Source organism: Schistocerca cancellata, chromosome 10 (assembly GCF_023864275.1).
Source record: "Schistocerca cancellata isolate TAMUIC-IGC-003103 chromosome 10, iqSchCanc2.1, whole genome shotgun sequence".
NCBI classification, from domain to species: domain Eukaryota; kingdom Metazoa; phylum Arthropoda; class Insecta; order Orthoptera; family Acrididae; genus Schistocerca; species Schistocerca cancellata.
In genome coordinates, this window is record NC_064635.1 from 225,563,890 (window position 1) to 225,581,458 (window position 17,569).

Here is a 17,569-nt window from a genome sequence, read left to right on the forward strand (position 1 = left end):
ACAGCTCGTTTGGTATTATCACGAAGTGCGGGAGTGAGTGTGTGTATATGATAAGCGAGTTGGGGAGGTAATAATTAAAACAAAGGCATTTTTCTTTGTGGGGAGGTCTTTTCACAAAATTTCAATCACCTACTTTCTCCTCTGAATGCCAAAATACATTGCCAGGAAAAATAGCACACCTGGAAAGATGACGCCGATTTTGATCCGATGGCGGCATATGCCACCTGGGGGATAGCTGGTGTACTGATAACGGTTTCAACGCCTTCCGCCAACATAGCTACCAGAGCGCCGGCTGTGTCTGCCCTTTAATAGGAAACGCTCACAGCCGAAAGGCTCAGTGTGTGGTGTAAATGTGTGAAGCAAGCAGGGAACCGTGCCATGGAGACCCACTCGTGCTTCCTACAGCCAACTGAGCGAATCCGAAAGGTGGCAAATTGTGGCCTCTCAAGTGGCGAGGTGGTCCTTTCAGGAAATTGCCACACGAGTTGGACGTGTTGGGTCAGTTGTTCAATGACGATGGTATCTGTGATCGCGTGAACATTTCTCACACCCGTAAGCCAAGTCCTGGACGGCCGCGAAGCACAGACGCCATCCAGGACCGTCGTATCGTAAGGGCAGACAGCTGCCACAGTACTGATAAGAGAGCTCGTGAGCCCAGACATGTCAACATGAGCCATTGCGAACTGGGGTCTATGGCCGCACACACCTCTAGCCCATCTTCCACTCGTGCCACAGGATCGACATGTAGTGTTCGGTTGCTGCCGTCAGAGGACCACCTCGGAGATGGAATGGCGCGCCGTGATCAACAGTGATGAACGCAGGTTATGCCTGCACGCAAGTGTCATTTGCATGAGTGATATAGACGTGGAGAGTTCTGTCCCATGGACTGCATTCATCTGGTTCCACCACAGCCTTATGGTATGGGGTGAGATAAGCTACAACTCTCATTCCCCTTTGGTGTTCCTGGAGGGGACGCTAACCAGCGCCTGGTACATACAGAATGTTGTTAGACCTTTTTTTGTGGTTTTAGGGCGCACAACTACAGTGGTCATTAGCACCCAGACTAAGTTATGAATGCACTGCGAGGCACAAGGTTAAAACAGCAACTAAAAAGGACAACACTATAAAAGGCACATTAACAGGCAAGGGATTAAAGAAAACAGCATAATCAAATGTCCTTAGAAAGGTTTGTCTAGTGGATAAAACGAAGAACGCGAGCAGCTGCTCCTGGGTCATCCACAGTACATGGCAGGCCAAGATCAAAGTGCAGTGTATTAAAATTCGGACAGGACGTTAAAATGTGGCGGACCGTCAGCAATTGCCCACATGGGCAGAACGGCGCCGGCGCAGCGGTCAGCAGATGGCGATGGCTGAACCGGCAGTGTCCAATTCGTAACTGGGGCAAAACGACCTCCTCCCGCCGAGAAGGGCGTGAAGAGGTCGTCCAAGCCGTGGGGAGAGGTTTCGAGGCCCGAAGCTCGTTTTCAGTAAGTGTAGCCCAATCGGCATGTCACAGCGATAAAATGCGCTGACAAATGACCCTGCTAAAATCAGATGAAGGCACACAACAAGAAGCTGTCCGAGGCTGGAGGACTGCAGCCTTGGCCGCGGCATCTGCAGCTTCTTTCCCAGGGATGCCGACATGGCCAGGAACCCACATAAAGGTAACCGGAGAACCGTCGTCCGCCAGCTGCTGAAGAGAGCGTTGGATCCGGTGCACGAAAGGGTGAACCGGATACGGATCACTGAGACTCTGGATGGCGCTCAGGGAATCAGAGCAGATGACATAAGCAGTACGCAGCTCGTGGTCGTGTGGTAGCGTTCTCGCTTCCCGCGCCCGGGTTCCCGGGTTCGATTCCCGGCGGGGTAAGGGATTTTCTCTGCCTCGTGATGTCTGGGTGTTGTGTGATGTCCTTAGGTTAGTTAGGTTTAAGTAGTTCTAAGTTCTAGGGGACTGATGACCATAGATGTTAAGTCCCATAGTGCTCGGAGCCATTTGAACCATTTTTGACGTAAGCAGAATGTCGGTGGCGGCGGATGTAAAGAACAGCCTGGTAGAGGGCAAATAGCTACGCTGTGAAGACCGAACAATGGCCATGGAGCCGGTATTTGAAACTGTGTGCCCCGACAATAAAAGAACAACCGACACCGTCATTGGTCATAGAGCCATCTGTATAGATGAAGATCGTATTAATCAACTTCGAACGAAGTTCGACAAACCGTGAGCGGTATACCGAAACTGGGGTAACCTCCTTTGGGAGCGAGCTGAGGTCAAGGTGAACGCGAAACTGAGCATAGAGCCAAGGTTGTTACACCTGCTCTTTTACCGTTCTGTCGTTCCAAGAGGCTAACGCTAGCCCACACACTGCCTGTGAAACTCAACATGCTCTGCCAGACGAGCGGCAACTTCCCTGGACAGCACGATCTCTGGACTTGTCTCCAATCGAGCACAGATGGGATGTGGTGGGGGACGAGAAATGGCTTGTGCGACTCGTTAGCCATCAACTCATACAGAACTACGTGAACAGTTCGAGCAGGTTGGTTGGTCGATTTGAGGGAGGGGACTAAACAGCGAGGTCATTGGCCTCATCAGATTAGGGCAGGATGGGGAAGGAAGTCGGCCGTGCCCTTTCAAAGGAACTATCCCGGCATTTGCCTAAATCGATTTAGGGAAATCACAGAAAACATAAATCGGGATGGCCGGACGCGGGTTTGAACCGTCGTCTTGCAGAAAGCGAGTCCAGTGTGTCGACCAGGTGTGGTACAACGTATCCCAGGACAGTTTTAGCCGTCTGTTCAGTCGATTGGACGCCAGAGTGAACACCTGCATTGCCATCCGTGGAGGCTACGCCACGTGTGTGTCAGCACGGTTCGATACCTGGTACCTCAGAACCGCTTGTGCTATTGATCTGTAAATGTAATCATTTCATGCGCTTGTTATGCACTGTTGCAACAATAAATCTTGAGTGAATTGGAAACCTCTAAAAGGATGTATAAATTTTTTCTGGCGTTCTATTTTGTTGACTCCCACCTACATACGGAGAAACGACCATCTTGATGAAACAAGGGAAATCAGAAATCGCACAGAAACATTTATGTATTCAATTTCCCCACGCGCTGTTAGAAAACGGAGCTGTGGACAATTTGCCTGAAAGTCGTTGTACACATCCTTTGTCAACAGTTCAATATGAATTGCAGACTAATCATGTAGATGTAGATAGTAATCCTTAGCCATCCTCTTCATGTCCCGGCTCATGCTCCGCTCCAACTCCAACATCCTGGTTGGCAATGAGATGTTCAACCCTGATCTACCTTCCTTCCTCTGTTTCTTCCTTTAGTCCAGTGGTCGTCAAAGTTTTCCACTTAAGAGCCAATGCTGATATTGCGAAGCGGCACATCGGACGCATATCTGCCGATCTCACTAATTTTTAGCCTAATCGTGTTGGTATTTTATGAGCCCCCAGTAGCCTAGTTATAGTAAGCGTGGTATATGGTCACCAGCCCCCAAGTATTGATTGAAGTCGGCACCATTCAGAACGCTCCGGGTCGACTGTTCTGTATTTCAGATTGCTGACACTCTCAGCGACTCCAGAGTAATGGCACCGCCAGTCCAGTACGAGACACGATCACAAATCATTTCTAAATGTTTTGAATGTCATTTTTCTTCTTCTCGTTGCTTTGTATTAAAACAGGCTTAATTTAATTTCATATTCCTTCCTACAGTAGGCCTATGTGCCATACTTGAAGAAGACCGTCTTTATAATGGACATTCACGAATTTAGGTTACCTCAGTGTCAAAATTTATACTGTAGCAGCTGATCGGTACGAGTCGCACATGCCCGTGGTTTGTCAGTACCGGAAAACAAACAATAAAATTTCCACCACTCACATACTCTAAGCCTAGTGCTCTGCCCCTGTGGTAAGCAGCCAGCTTTACTTACCTCATGCCCGGATTCGCCAACGTCAATTAAAATTAAGCACACCTTAAGATGTTACTGTCTCTCTATTTTTGTAACTGACGAGGGAAACTACCTTCTTAAGATGCTCTCAATGTTAGTTGACCTTTTTGATTCGGCTGTTAGTTGCTAGATACTATTGTAACACACGGCTAAGAACCGCAGGCCACTCCAGTACTTGGTTCGAGCCGCAAGCAACCTTCGAGCTGTAGTTTGACGATCGCTGCTCCAGTTCTTCAAGAGGCGCGAAGCAGGGAAATTGTGTCTGTGAACATCACCAATGTGGAACCTTGCATCGGTGGGTTGTCATTGCCTCTAAATGTATGCTGTACAATACGTAACATGTTTTGTTTTGAAGGACGATGCGTCATTGTGTAGGTACTTCTGTCAGCAAATACTCTGCAACTGTTTCTGATGGAAATAAAATATGTTATTTTCTGGCCGTGTAATGTCTTCAAGGTTTTGAGGGGGATTATAAATTCACGTGTGGCTCAGTCAGTGTTTTCCGATTTTGATATACATCTCCCACTAGAGGAGCCGTTCGCTTTTATATAATTTTTCTCTTTTATGGGAAATTATAGTTGCAAGGCAGTTTGTACTGTGGTTATGTGTTCTTGTTGTGGTCTTCGGCCCACAGACTGGTTTGATGCCACTCTAGTCCACCGTATTCTGTCCTACCAAGCCTCTTCATCTCCAAATACGAGGGTTGGAACTTAAGTGGCAACTATTTATCCACAACCGATACAAAAGAGTTACATGTTTGCACCTGTTAATGACCTTCAAAGTAGTCACCAGCGTTGTGTAGAACCCGTTGCCAGCGATGTGGAACGCGTAGTATCAGGGTGTATATGCGGACAAGGAAAAAAAATTCCCGGATTTATCCCGGATTTACCGCTTAAAAATACGCTTTCTCCCGGGTGAGTTAAGTGACATAATACTTTCCCTCGGAACTGCAAAACGTATCAACCCTTTGAATGGTTATGTTTTACACACCAGCGTAGAATTTCCCGGCACTTTAAAAGACGAAACTCAGGGGAAAAACACGTTTTGGAAAGATCCCTTTCCGAATTTCTTCCCTGTTTCCTCTAAGGGGACATTGTATGTCCTACGCCGCCAATGTTAAATCATCGAATTTTGTGACCCATTATCTTGGAAACTTTTTTTAAGACACCAACTTAAAATTTTCTATAATTATTGAGTGCACCTTTCTAGATACACTGAAGTAGAATTATAGTTCCTTATGTGCTGAATCTCACACTTGGCATGCTATGAAAATTTTATTATACCAGTACTTTTTTAGAAAACAGGTCATTTATTGCAAAAAATGTAGTTCAGAGATATTGAGGTTTAAAACTTTTTTATTACAAATTCTTATACATTTCTGCGTCTTTTATGCACTAGAATTGCCTTGGCCCATAGTCTGTGTCTTCTTCAGTGTCACAATAGCCCAGTGCCTACCTTCTTTTCTTTCTTGCTTCTTTTCTCATTTGCTGAGCAGCTAACTCTGCTTTACATACATGAAGCTCGTGTAGAGCACTTGCCTGCGAAAGGCAAAGGTCCCGAGTTCGAGTCTCGGGTTGGCACACAGTTTTAATCTGCCAGGAAGTTTCGTATCAGCGGACACTCCGCTGCAGAGTGAAAATCTCATTCTGGAAACAAGCAGAAAACACTGCGGTACCCCCTTCAGTGCACGCATGAGTTATCGCTACTTAGTGCACATGCACGAACTGACGGCAGTTTAGAACTGCTCTCTGTTCTGGCAAGTGGATAATGTCTGCTAATTTTCGTAGTTTCACCCGTCCTATCGTTAGATGGCTGTCGCGCTAGACCAGTACCGATCCCACTGGATCGTCACGTAATACCCACTTTACACGCCGTCATTTGGAAGAGTGGCTGCACAAAGGATGTGGGCAGAATTATGCTGTGTGGTAGAGTGTGTTGGACTTCCATTGGCTCTGCGGTGGTAACCGAAGGAATCAAGAGAGCAGCAAACTACGTGAACATCACTGCGGACCGCCTGCATCGCTTGATGCTTGAAGTCTCCCCTACAGCGATGACATCTTCCAGCAGGATAACTGTCCCTGTTTCAAGGTCAGAATCGTGCTGCAGTGGTTTGAGCGGCATTATAGTGGACTGACACTGATGTCTCGGCCAGCAAATGTGCCTGACCTGTACCCATCGGAACGCATATAGGGCGCCAGCTGCGTGCCCGTAAAGCACCACCCCGTAATTTGTGAGAATTACTTGACCTGTACAGAGACATCTGATGCTACTTACTTGTAGAATCTCTGTTGTACTGTGTTTGAAAAGTGGAACTACACGCTGTTCAGCAGGTGGGCATAATGAAATGAAATGAAATAAGCGTGTGGCATTGTTGGCTGGGAGGCCCCCTCCGGGGAAGTTCGGCCTCCGAGTGAAAGCCTTATTTCGGTCGACGTCACACTGGGTGACGTGCGTGCCGGTGATAATGACAACACAATACACAGTCCACGAACGGAAAAAATCTCCAACCCGGCCGGTAACTGAACTCGGGCCGACTGCATGGGAGACAAGCATTTTACCACTTCCTTTTTTTTTATCTCATTTTGTTCGTTTTCGCTCGTTGAATCTGCTCGGGAGGGGGGGGGGAGAAGGCGTGACATCCGTTCGTTGTTGATCGATTAACTCAGTTTCTTTTTTTTTTTTTTTTATTACAGTGGGCAGCTAACCCTCTGACCAGACACGCTTAGCTACTGTACCGGCGTCACTCAGCTAAGGAGGTAGACGCTCATAATGTTTCGGCTGATCAGTGTAGTAAAAGCACATTTCAAGAACATGCATGGCGTAATATATCGGCATGTCAATGGTAAAACAATCATTTTATAGGTCATTATACACAGTGTAGCGTATATACATGTTCATGCGCGTTGAAAAGCCGCATACAGACTGCGGTCGGGTAGTAAACATGATACATATCACGATCAGACACCAAGTGGCACCACAGAAGTAACAAACAATTACGGCGTCTGTATAACACCTGAGCACAAATACAGGGTGTACATAAAGTCCAGGAACACTTTCAATTATTTATTGCACAAGAACTAAACATTGTACAGATGTCATACATTTTGCATTTTGAAGAGAAATTCTGAAAGTTTTTTTTTACAGACATTCGATATGTGAACCATGAGTGATCCGGCAGACGTCAATACGGTAATAGAATTCTCGCCATACCCGCCCCAGCATGGCATCGTCGACTGTGGCAGTCGCTTCCCGTGTTCTCTCCCGGAGCTCTGCTACATCACGTGGTAGAGGCGGTACTTACACCAGATCTTTAATGTGACCCCACAGAATAAAAAAAGACACGGAGTGAGATGTGGTGATCGGGGAGGCCATTTCGAAGTCCAACAGACAGGAAGCTCGCTCGGCACCTGAGCTCGCCATGTTTGCGACTGGCACTATCAGCAAATTACCAAACTACGCTGTGGCGGTATACATGAAAAAAAACTTTAAGGATTTCTCTTCAGAATGGCATAGTTATGATATTTGTACAATGTTCGGTTCTTGCTCAATAAATAATTGAAAATGTTCCCGAACTTTATGTACACCCTATATAAATCCACGTGCAGGGTGTTCGGAAAATCTAATTACAATCTCCTAGGTCTTGTACAGGGGAGTGAATACATAATATTTTGAACAAGAACCCCTGTCCGGAAATGTATCGTTTCCATGGTACAGGCGTTTTGAAACATGTTTGCTAGTAGGTATGCAGTAGGAAAAAAAACGTGTGTGAAATCTTATGGGACTTAACTGCTAAGGTCATCAGCCCCTAACCTTACACACTATGAAACGTCCCCTTAGAAAAATTAATGAATTACTGTGCTGGTAAACCCCTTACGTTATTTGAATTTCAAAAAGCTAGGCAAAACTGAACGTACTCAGACATTTCTCTCTTTACTTACTCTGATCATCACTAAACTGACACACAATTTTTTTAGTGCAACGCAATCTGACTTTCAATAATCCCTACAAAAGAATGACCCTGACTAACAATAACCTATACCGTTCATGAATCACCTCACAAAAATCTTCGTTACTCGAACTACTGCAATACAGCGAGCGCCAATACTGCCAGCTAAATAAAAGACTCTAACTACTGATTTTAGACCTAACTACTGATAGGCATAGTTAGCTAATGAAAGGGTCTATACAAGAGCGATGTACTTGAGGACGATATTATGGAAATGGACGAGGATGTAGATGAAGATGAAATGGGAGATATGATACTGCGTGAAGAGTTTCACAGACCACTGAAAGACATCAGTCGAAACGAGGCCCCCGGAGCAGACAACATTCCATTAGAACTACTGACAGCCTTGGGAGAGCCAGTCCTGAAAAAACTCTACCATCTGGTGAGCAAGATGTATGAGACAGGTGAAATACCCTCAGACTTCAAGAAGAATATAATAATTCCAATCCCAAAGAAAGCAGGTGTTGACAGATGTGAAAATTACCGAACTATCAGTTTAATAAGTTACAGCTGCAAAATACTAACGCGAATTCTTTACAGACGAATGGAAAAACTGATAGAAGCCGACCTTGGGGAAGATCAGTTTGGATTCCGTAGAAATGTTGGAACACGTGAGGCAATACTGACCCTACGACTTATCTTAGAAGAAAGATTAAGGAAAGGCAAACCTACGTTTCTAGCATTTGTAGACTTAGAGAAAGCTTTTGACAATGTTGATTGGAATACTCTTTCAAATTCTGAAGGTGGCAGGGGTAACATACAGGGAGTGAAAGACTATTTACAATTTGTACAGAAAGCAGATGTCAGTTATAAGAGTCGAGGGGTATGAAAGGGAAACAGTGGTTGGGAAGGGAGTGAGACAGGGTTGTAGCCTATTCCCGATGTTATTCAATCTGTATATTGAGCAAGCAATAAAGGAAACAAAAGAAAAGTTCGGAGTAGGTATTAAAATCCATGGAGGAGAAATAAAAACTTTGAGGTTCGCCGATGACATTGTAATTCTTTCAGAGACAGCAAAGGACTTGGAAGAGCATTTGTACGGAATGGACAGTGTCTTGAAAGGAGGGTATAAGATGAACATCAACAAAAGCAAAACGAGGATAATGGAATGTAGTCGAATTAAGTCGGGTGATGCCGAGGGAATTAGATTAGGAAATGAGACACTTAAAGTAGGAAATGAGTTCTGCTATTTGGGGAGCAAAATAACTGATGATGGTCGAAGTAGAGAGGATATAAAATGTAGACTGGCAATGGCAAGGAAAGCGTTTCTGAAGAAGAGGAATTTGTTAACAGCGAGTACAGATTTAAATGTCAGGAAGTCGTTTCTGAAAGTATTTGTATGGAGTGTAGCCATGTATGGAAGTGGAACGTGGACGATAAATAGTTTGGACAAGAAGAGAATAGAAGCTTTCGAAATGTGGTGCTACAGAAGAATGCTGAAGATGAGATGGGTAGATCACTTAACTAATTAGGAGGTATTGAATAGAATTGGGGAGAAGAGGAGTTCGTGGCACAACTTGACTAGAAGAAGGGATCGGTTGGTAGGACATGTTCTGAGACATCGAGGGATCACCAATTTAGTATTGGAGGGCAGGGTGGAGGGTAAAAATCGTAGAGGGAGATCAAGAGATGAATACACTAAGCAGATTCAGAAGGATGTAGGTTGCAGTAGGTACTGGGAGATGAAGAAGCTTGCACAGGATAGGGTAGCATGGAGAGCTGCATCAAACCAATCTCAGGACTGAAGACCACAACAACAACAACGGATTAGCTGATATCATTCGATGTAAGTCCTACCTCTCAGACCTGGTTCGAACCTCATTTACGCGTACGTGAGTTTTAGAACGACATGTTTGACTGCACACTTGCAGATTACACCGACATGATTCTTCTGAATGGCGAGGCTCACGGCGACGGATGGCCTGCTGCTCGACCTCCACAACGTCCGACTCCATCGCGATTTCTTTGTGGAATTCTGAAATACGAGAAGTAGTGGGTCACGCTTAATCAGTTAGGTGTAAAAGTGGTCGCGTTTCCAACACGTTTTCAAATGGTTGTAGCACGGAAACGGTACATTCCGGACATGGTCTCTAATTCAAAATACCCGTATTATGTACTCACGCCCCTCTAACAAGTCCTAGAAGATTGTAACGGGTATTTCTGAACACCCTCTACATGTTAACAATGTAACTATACAGAGAATATCCAAGTCATTTAATTTAAAAAACAACTTTTTCATGTTTTTAACATTTTTAAAAACGCTTTTTAAGGGGTTGCTTGTTATACAAAAAGATTACACTCTGATTTGGATAATTCTCTGCATAATTGCGTTGTAAAACTCTATGTAGATTTATATTTGTGCTTAGGCTTTATATGGAACTCTGCATTTCAGTTTATTACTAGTGCGGGGCCACTGGCTGTCTGCCTGCGACATCTGCCATGCTTACTACCAAATCGTAGTCTGTATGCGGCTTTTAAGCTAGCATGAGCACATATATTCGGTGCACTGTGTATGATACGTTCTATAATGATTCTTTTACTTCTGACATGCCGATATACTGTGCCATACATGTTCTTGGAATGTCTATTTGTTACATGACACAAATTATTGTACACATGGACGACTTTTTTTTTTAAGTCTATTGTGTAAGCTGGTTTTGGATCCATGTTATGTAGACATCTCATACCCACTTTTGTTCTTACTCAGTCTATGCTTTACAGATCCAAAGACGGCAATATAATTTTCCAAAGCCGGTAATAATCTGAATAAACGCTCTACTACAGTGATCATGGCATTTTTGAAATTTGTTACTTTCATTTCAAATCAATCTATATCGCCCCCAAAGTGGAATAATGCCGAGGCTGAATAAAATCGAGGATGGGCTATAAACTGTTTCACTCCACTCTTGTCTACTGCTTCCCTTTCATATCCTTCAACTCTTACAACTTGCATCTGGTCTCCGTACAAGTTACAGGTAATCTTTCACTCCCCATTTCACTCTCTTATTTTTACCCCTGCTGCTTTCAGACTTTCAAAGAGCGTATTTCAGTCAACATAGGATGACCAGACGCCCCGGTTTTGGGCAAAACAGTCCTGGTCTTCACATAAATTTCCTGATATAAACGTCCTGGTGCGCGAGGAACAAAATGCGTCCAATGATATTTCTCATTTAACTAAATATTTCTGAAAAACAGTTTTCCTAAAAGTAGAACGTTGTCGAGACATATACTTTTACAATACCCCCTATAGGCCTATCGCATTTGATTTAACTTGTCTCATGCTGAAAGGGAGAGTAAGAGATATGCTTGAAAGAAAAGCAGGTATTACCTACGTCCGCCTCTGACTTGTCAACCTGTCGCTTTACAGTCCTTGAGACAAGTAACGAAACCAAACCAGGTGTAAAGGAGCACCACTTGACTATTTCTCCTAACGGTACTCCAGCTGTATGGAAGTTAATTTTGTGAAGAATGTGAGCAATGCAGTGATGTTAGCACTACTACTTGAATATTGTTTGCCATCTATGCATGCTTGCTCTAACTAAATCTTAAATTTTAGTATGAAATATGTAATTTGTCTACGGTTACTGATTAGAAATATTACACACGTTTTAGAATTAACAAATTGTACCTTACTACCTTGTAAGTAACTAAACTTGCATAAAATATATCCAGGCTACTGCAATAAAAAGTATGTATCAGCATGTTTTATTTCTGAAGAAAAGATTTTTTTTATGTGTAATGCACCTACATGTTCCTTTCCCATTCACAAAAAAAAGATACATACTTGCAGTGGGTTTTTCAAATGCTACATCCTCATGCTGATTATCGATCTGAAAATACCACAATAACTGACAAGTAAGGTAAGCGAGAGAATAGGAATGAATTTAGATATAAAGTATAAAAAGCAAGTGTCCTGGTGTTTTTCTCTTTTAAATCTAGTCAGTCTAAGTCAACATAGTGTTCATAGGTGCACAGAAATCAGTGGGAGTACACTTTCAAGTCAGTAAGACACATTCTTGTCTCCAAACTTGCCAGAATTTTAGCCAATTTCATATCTGTGGTATGGCGTTAATCATCATTATTTACTGTGTGAAGTGAAAATCCTGTGTGTGAAGCAGTACGGTCAGTGAGACTCCAAGTGCCGACAGACAGCTGCCAGTGTGTGAAGCAGCGGCCACGCGCCCGACTGCCGTGCTGGCCACGACGCACTCACGAGCCAGAACAGCACCACTGCCGGCCCGGCCCACCACGGGACTGAATGGCGCCTGGCGGCGTTGCGGCCGCGTGGCGCCGCAAGGAGAGGAGAGTCAGTGACTGGGGAACTGCTCTAATGACGATACGGGCCCAAGTGGGACGTAAGCACCACTGTTACAATTCAGCACCCAGGAATGAGCGTCTTGGCAACCGTGAAGCTGAGCAGCTGTTTGTACGCTGCTGACATGAGGGAAAGTAGTTGAAGAACAGTGAAAGCACAAGTAGGTGTCGAGGTATTGGATGTCTGCGTCTCATCACAGAACGTTGATATTGGAGGTTTGCCCACTCTGTGGATCAGAATAGCCAACAATTTGTGCTACATTTCACACCTACAATGTTGACACAGGCACAAGTGTTTCAGAGAACACCATTCGGCACATGTCATTGAACTGGAGCTCTGCAGCAGGATATCCCCTGTATGTTTCCATGCTGATCCAGAGACCAGTTACAACTACATTGGATGTGGGATCATCGAGATTAGGCGAAATGTCAACAGAAATGGTCGCCTGGTTGGATGAATCGTATGTCCAGATACACCGTCATCCTGGCCAAAGGCTCCTCGAAACGTCCGTGTGCTACAGATGCAGGTCACTGGAGCCAGTACGGAGAGGATACACCTAGGGCATCAGTGGGACGGGAAGGAGAAATCTGAGACACTGTGACAGCTATGGTCTACACGGACTTTATTACAGACCCACTTCGTCCTCTCGTGCTCAATGTCCTCGCACACCCACCCCACCCCTGATGGTGATGACATCTTCCAGTCGAATAACTGCCCGTGTTGTAAAGTCGGGAAAGTGCTACAGTAGTCTGAGAGGCATGATAGTGAACTCATGTTTTGGCTAGCAATTTCACTTGATCTGAACCCAGTGGAATATATGTGGGACACTCTTCAGCACCAGTCATATTGTTTTGGCACATCAGCATGTGTGTGTGTGTGTGTGTGTGTGTGTGTGTGCAGGTGTAGGGATGTGCATGTGCACACATGCCTCATAGCTGATGGCCTTGCCTTGTAGAATACATCGTTCTCATCTAATCAGTTAAGTTAAGCAATATTGTGCATGGCCAGTGGTTGGATGGATAACTTCCAAGTGTTGTTGGCATTTTTCCCTTACCTCTGTGGCAAAACATAGAGGCGACGATATAAAATCTGTCATCACCAGTCTTTGCACCAATGACCTAGATTAAATTCCAAACCACGCCACAGGGTCTCATGAAGTGAGGGCATATGACCCTCTTGATGCGGGTCGATACTTAAAGATGGGGATGTTATGCTCGGTGGTTCTATTCGAGAGGCGTAGGCTATGTGCTGGCATGAGGTTTCACTCACTCCATTCTCTTATCATCATCATCGTCATCATCATCATCATCATCATCATCATCCTCACCACCACCATCCAAGACGAACATCAAACATGACATCACACGATGCACATGCAGATTATAGTCACCTACACTTACCAAATACAATTAGAAACGCAGCTTCAAGAAAGAAATGTGATATTGTGCGTAAAGAATTGGAAAAACCTTTCCAATTAGCTGGTTGAACCTGCCCTTTGGGGTCTCCCACCCAACAATGCCATACAACTTTACTTTTCTTATCTCAGTGTGCAAGACATTTTTTTTCCGTATGTACCAGATCGTATGTACCTGCCCCCATGAACCATAGACCTTGCTGTTGGTGGAGAGGCTTGCGTGCCTCAGCAATACAGATGGCCGTACAGTAGGCGCAACCACAACGGTGGGGTATCTGTTGAGAGGCCAGACAAACATGTGGTTCCTGAAGAGGGGCAGCAGCCTTTTCAGTAGTTGCAGGGGCAACAGTCTGGATAATTGACTGATCTGGCCTTGCAACACTAACCAAAACGGCCTTGCTGTGCTGATACTGCAAACGGCTGAAAGCAAGGGGAAACTACAGCCGTAATTTTTCCCGAGGGCATGCAGCTTTACAGCTCTTGGGTAAAATATTCCGGAGGTAAAATAGTCCCCCATTCGGATCTCCAGGCGGGGACTACTCAAGAGGATGTCGTTATCAAGAGAAAGAAAACTGGCGTTCTACAGATCGGAGTGTGGAATGTCAGATCCCTTAATCGGGCAGGTAGGTTAGAAAATTTAAAAAAGGAAATGGATAGGTTGAAGTGGGAATTAGTGAAGTTCGGTGGCAGGAGGAACAAGACTTCTGGTCAGGTGAATACAGGATTGTAAATACAAAATCAAATAGGGGTAATGCTGGAGTAGGTTTAATAATGAATAAAAAAATAGGAGTGTGGGTAAGCTACTACCAACAGCGTAGTGAACGCATTATTGTGGCCAAGATAGACACGAAGCCCATGCCTACCACAGTAGTACAAGTTTATATGCCAACTAACTCTGCAGATGATGAAGAAATTGATGAAATGTATGATGAGATAAAAGAAATTATTCAGGTCGTGAAGGGAGACAAAAATTTAATAGTCATGCAGGACTGGAATTCGAGAGTAGGAAAAGGGAGAGAAGGAAACATAGTGGGTGAATATGGATTGGGGGTAAGAAATGAAAGAGGAAGCCGTCTGGTAGAATTTTGCACAGAGCATAACTTAATCATAGCTAACACTTGGTTCAAGAATCATAAAAGAAGGTTGTATACATGGAAGAATCCTGGAGATACTAGAAGGTATCAGATAGATTATATAATGGTAAGACAGAGATTTAGGAACCGGGTTTTAAATTGTAAGAGATTTCCAGGGGCAGATGTGGACTCTGACCACAATCTTTTGGTTATGAACTGTAGATTAAAACTGAAGAAACTGCAAAAAGGTGGGAATTTAAGGAGATGGGACCTGGATAAACTGACTAAACCAGAGGTTGTACAGATTTTCAGGGAGAGCATAAGGCAATAATTGACAGGAATGGGGGAAAGAAATACAGTAGAAGAGGAATGGGTAGGTCTGAGGGATGAAGTAGTGAAGGCAGCAGAGGATCAAGTAGGTAAAAAGACGAGGGCTAGTAGAAATCGATGGGTAACAGAAGAAATACTGAATTTAATTAATGAAAGGAGAAAATATAAAAACGCAGTAAATGAAGCAGGCAAAAAGGAATACAAACGTCTCAAATATGAGATCGACACGACGTGCGAAAAAGGCTAAGCAGGTGTGGCTAGAGGACAAATGTAAGGATGTAGAGGCTTATCTCACTAGGGGTAAGATAGATGCTGCCTACAGGAAAATTAAAGAGACCTTTGGAGAAAAGAGAGCCACTTGTACGAATATCAAGAGCTCAGATGGAAACCCAGTTCTAAGCAAAGAAGGGAAAGCAGAAAGGTGGAAGGAGTATATAGAGGGTCTATACAAGGGCGATGTACTTGGGACAATCTTATGGAAATGGAAGAGGATGTAGATGAAGATGAAATGGGAGATGCGATACTGCGTGAAGAGTCTGACAGAGCACTGAAAGACCTGAGTCGAAACAAGGCCCCGGGAGTAGGCAACATTCCATTTGAACTTCTGACGGCCTTGGGAGAGCCAGTCCTGACAAAACTCTACCATCTGGTGAGCAAGATGTATGAGACAGGCGAAATACCCTCAGACTTCAAGAAGAATATAATAATTCCAATCCCAAAGAAAGAGGGTGTTGACAGATGTGAAAATTACCGAACTATCAGTTTAATAAGTTACAGCGGCAAAATACTAACGCGAATTCTTTACCGATGAATGGAAAAACTGGTAGAAGCCGACCTCAACGAACATCAGTTTGGATTCCGCAGAAATATTGGAACACGTGAGGCAATACTGACCCTGCGACTTATCTTAGAAAATAGATTAAGGAAAGGCAAACCTACATTTCTAGCATTTGTAGACTTAGAGAAAGCATTTGACAATGTTGACTGGAATACTCTCTTTCAAATTCTAAAGGTGGCAGGAGTAAAATACAGGGAGCGAAAGGCTATTTACAATTTGTACAGAAAACAGATGGCAGTTATAAGAGTCGAGGGTCATGAAAGGGAAGCAGCGGTTGGGAAGGGAGTGAGACAGCGTTGTAGCCTCTCCCCGATGTTATTCAATCTGTATATTGAGCAAGCAGTAAAGGAAACAAAACAAAAATTCGGAGTAGGTATTAAAGTCCATGGAGAAGAAATAAAAACGTTGAGGTTCGCCGATGACATTGTAATTCTGTCAGAGACAGCAAAGGACTTGGAAGAGCAGTTCAACGGAATGGACAGTGTCTTGAAAGGAGGATATAAGATGAACATTAACAAAAGCAAAACGAGGATAATGGAATGTAGTCGAATTAAGTCGGGTGATGCTGAGGGAATTAGATTAGGAAATGAGACACTTAAAGTAGTAAAGGAGTTTTACTATTTGGGGAGCAAAATAACTGATGATGGTCGAAGTAGAGAGGATATAAAATGTAGACGCAATGGCAAGGAAAGCGTTTCTGAAGAAGAGAAATTTGTTAACATCGAGTATAGATTTAAGTGTCAGGAAGTCATTTCTTAAAGTATTTGTATGGAGTGTAGCCATGTATGGAAGTGAAAAATGGACGATAAATAGTTTGGACAAGAAGAAAATAGAAGCTTTCGAAATGTGGTGCTACAGAAGAATGCTGAAGATTAGATGGGTAGAACACATAACTAATGAGGAGGTATTGAATAGAATTGGGGAGAAGAGGAGTTTGTGGCACAACTTGACTAGAAGAAGGGATCGATTGGTAGGACATGTTCTGAGACATCGAGGGATCAGCAATTTAGTATTTGAGGGCAGCGTGGAGGGTAAAAATGGTAGAGGGAGACCAAGAGATGAATACACTAAGCAGATTGAGAAGGATGTAGATTGCAGTAAGTACTGGGAGATGAAGAAGCTTGCACAGGATAGAGTAGCATGGAGAGCTGCATCAAACCAGTCTCAGGACTGAAGACAACAACAATAAAAACATGTACCAGATCGTTCTCTTTACCATGCCTCTGTTAAGCTGGGAAAAAAGAGATCTTCGAAGCTGTTTTCCAGTTTGATTGCGTTATCTCTGCATTTCTTAAACGAATGTTATCTCCATCTCCACATTAGATTGTAAATGCAGACAGAGGGAGAATTAATATGTCTAAATTGCATTCCAGCCCATTCTGCCCGAAGTGTGGAGGCAATGAGTCAACCAACCTATTTGGTTGTTTCAACAGGGAATTTGTTATTAGTGTTAAATTTTGTGAGAAAACAATGGTTACCGGTTAAAAGCTTACTGCTGAAGATTTTACAATGCATCTTAGACTCCAGCCTAGAAGTGGTGCACATATGTGAAGGTAGATGTGTAATGTGTCCTGTGGAGGGAGGCACAGAGTACACTTTGTGACATTGCCAGACAGTTCTCTCTCTCTCTCTCT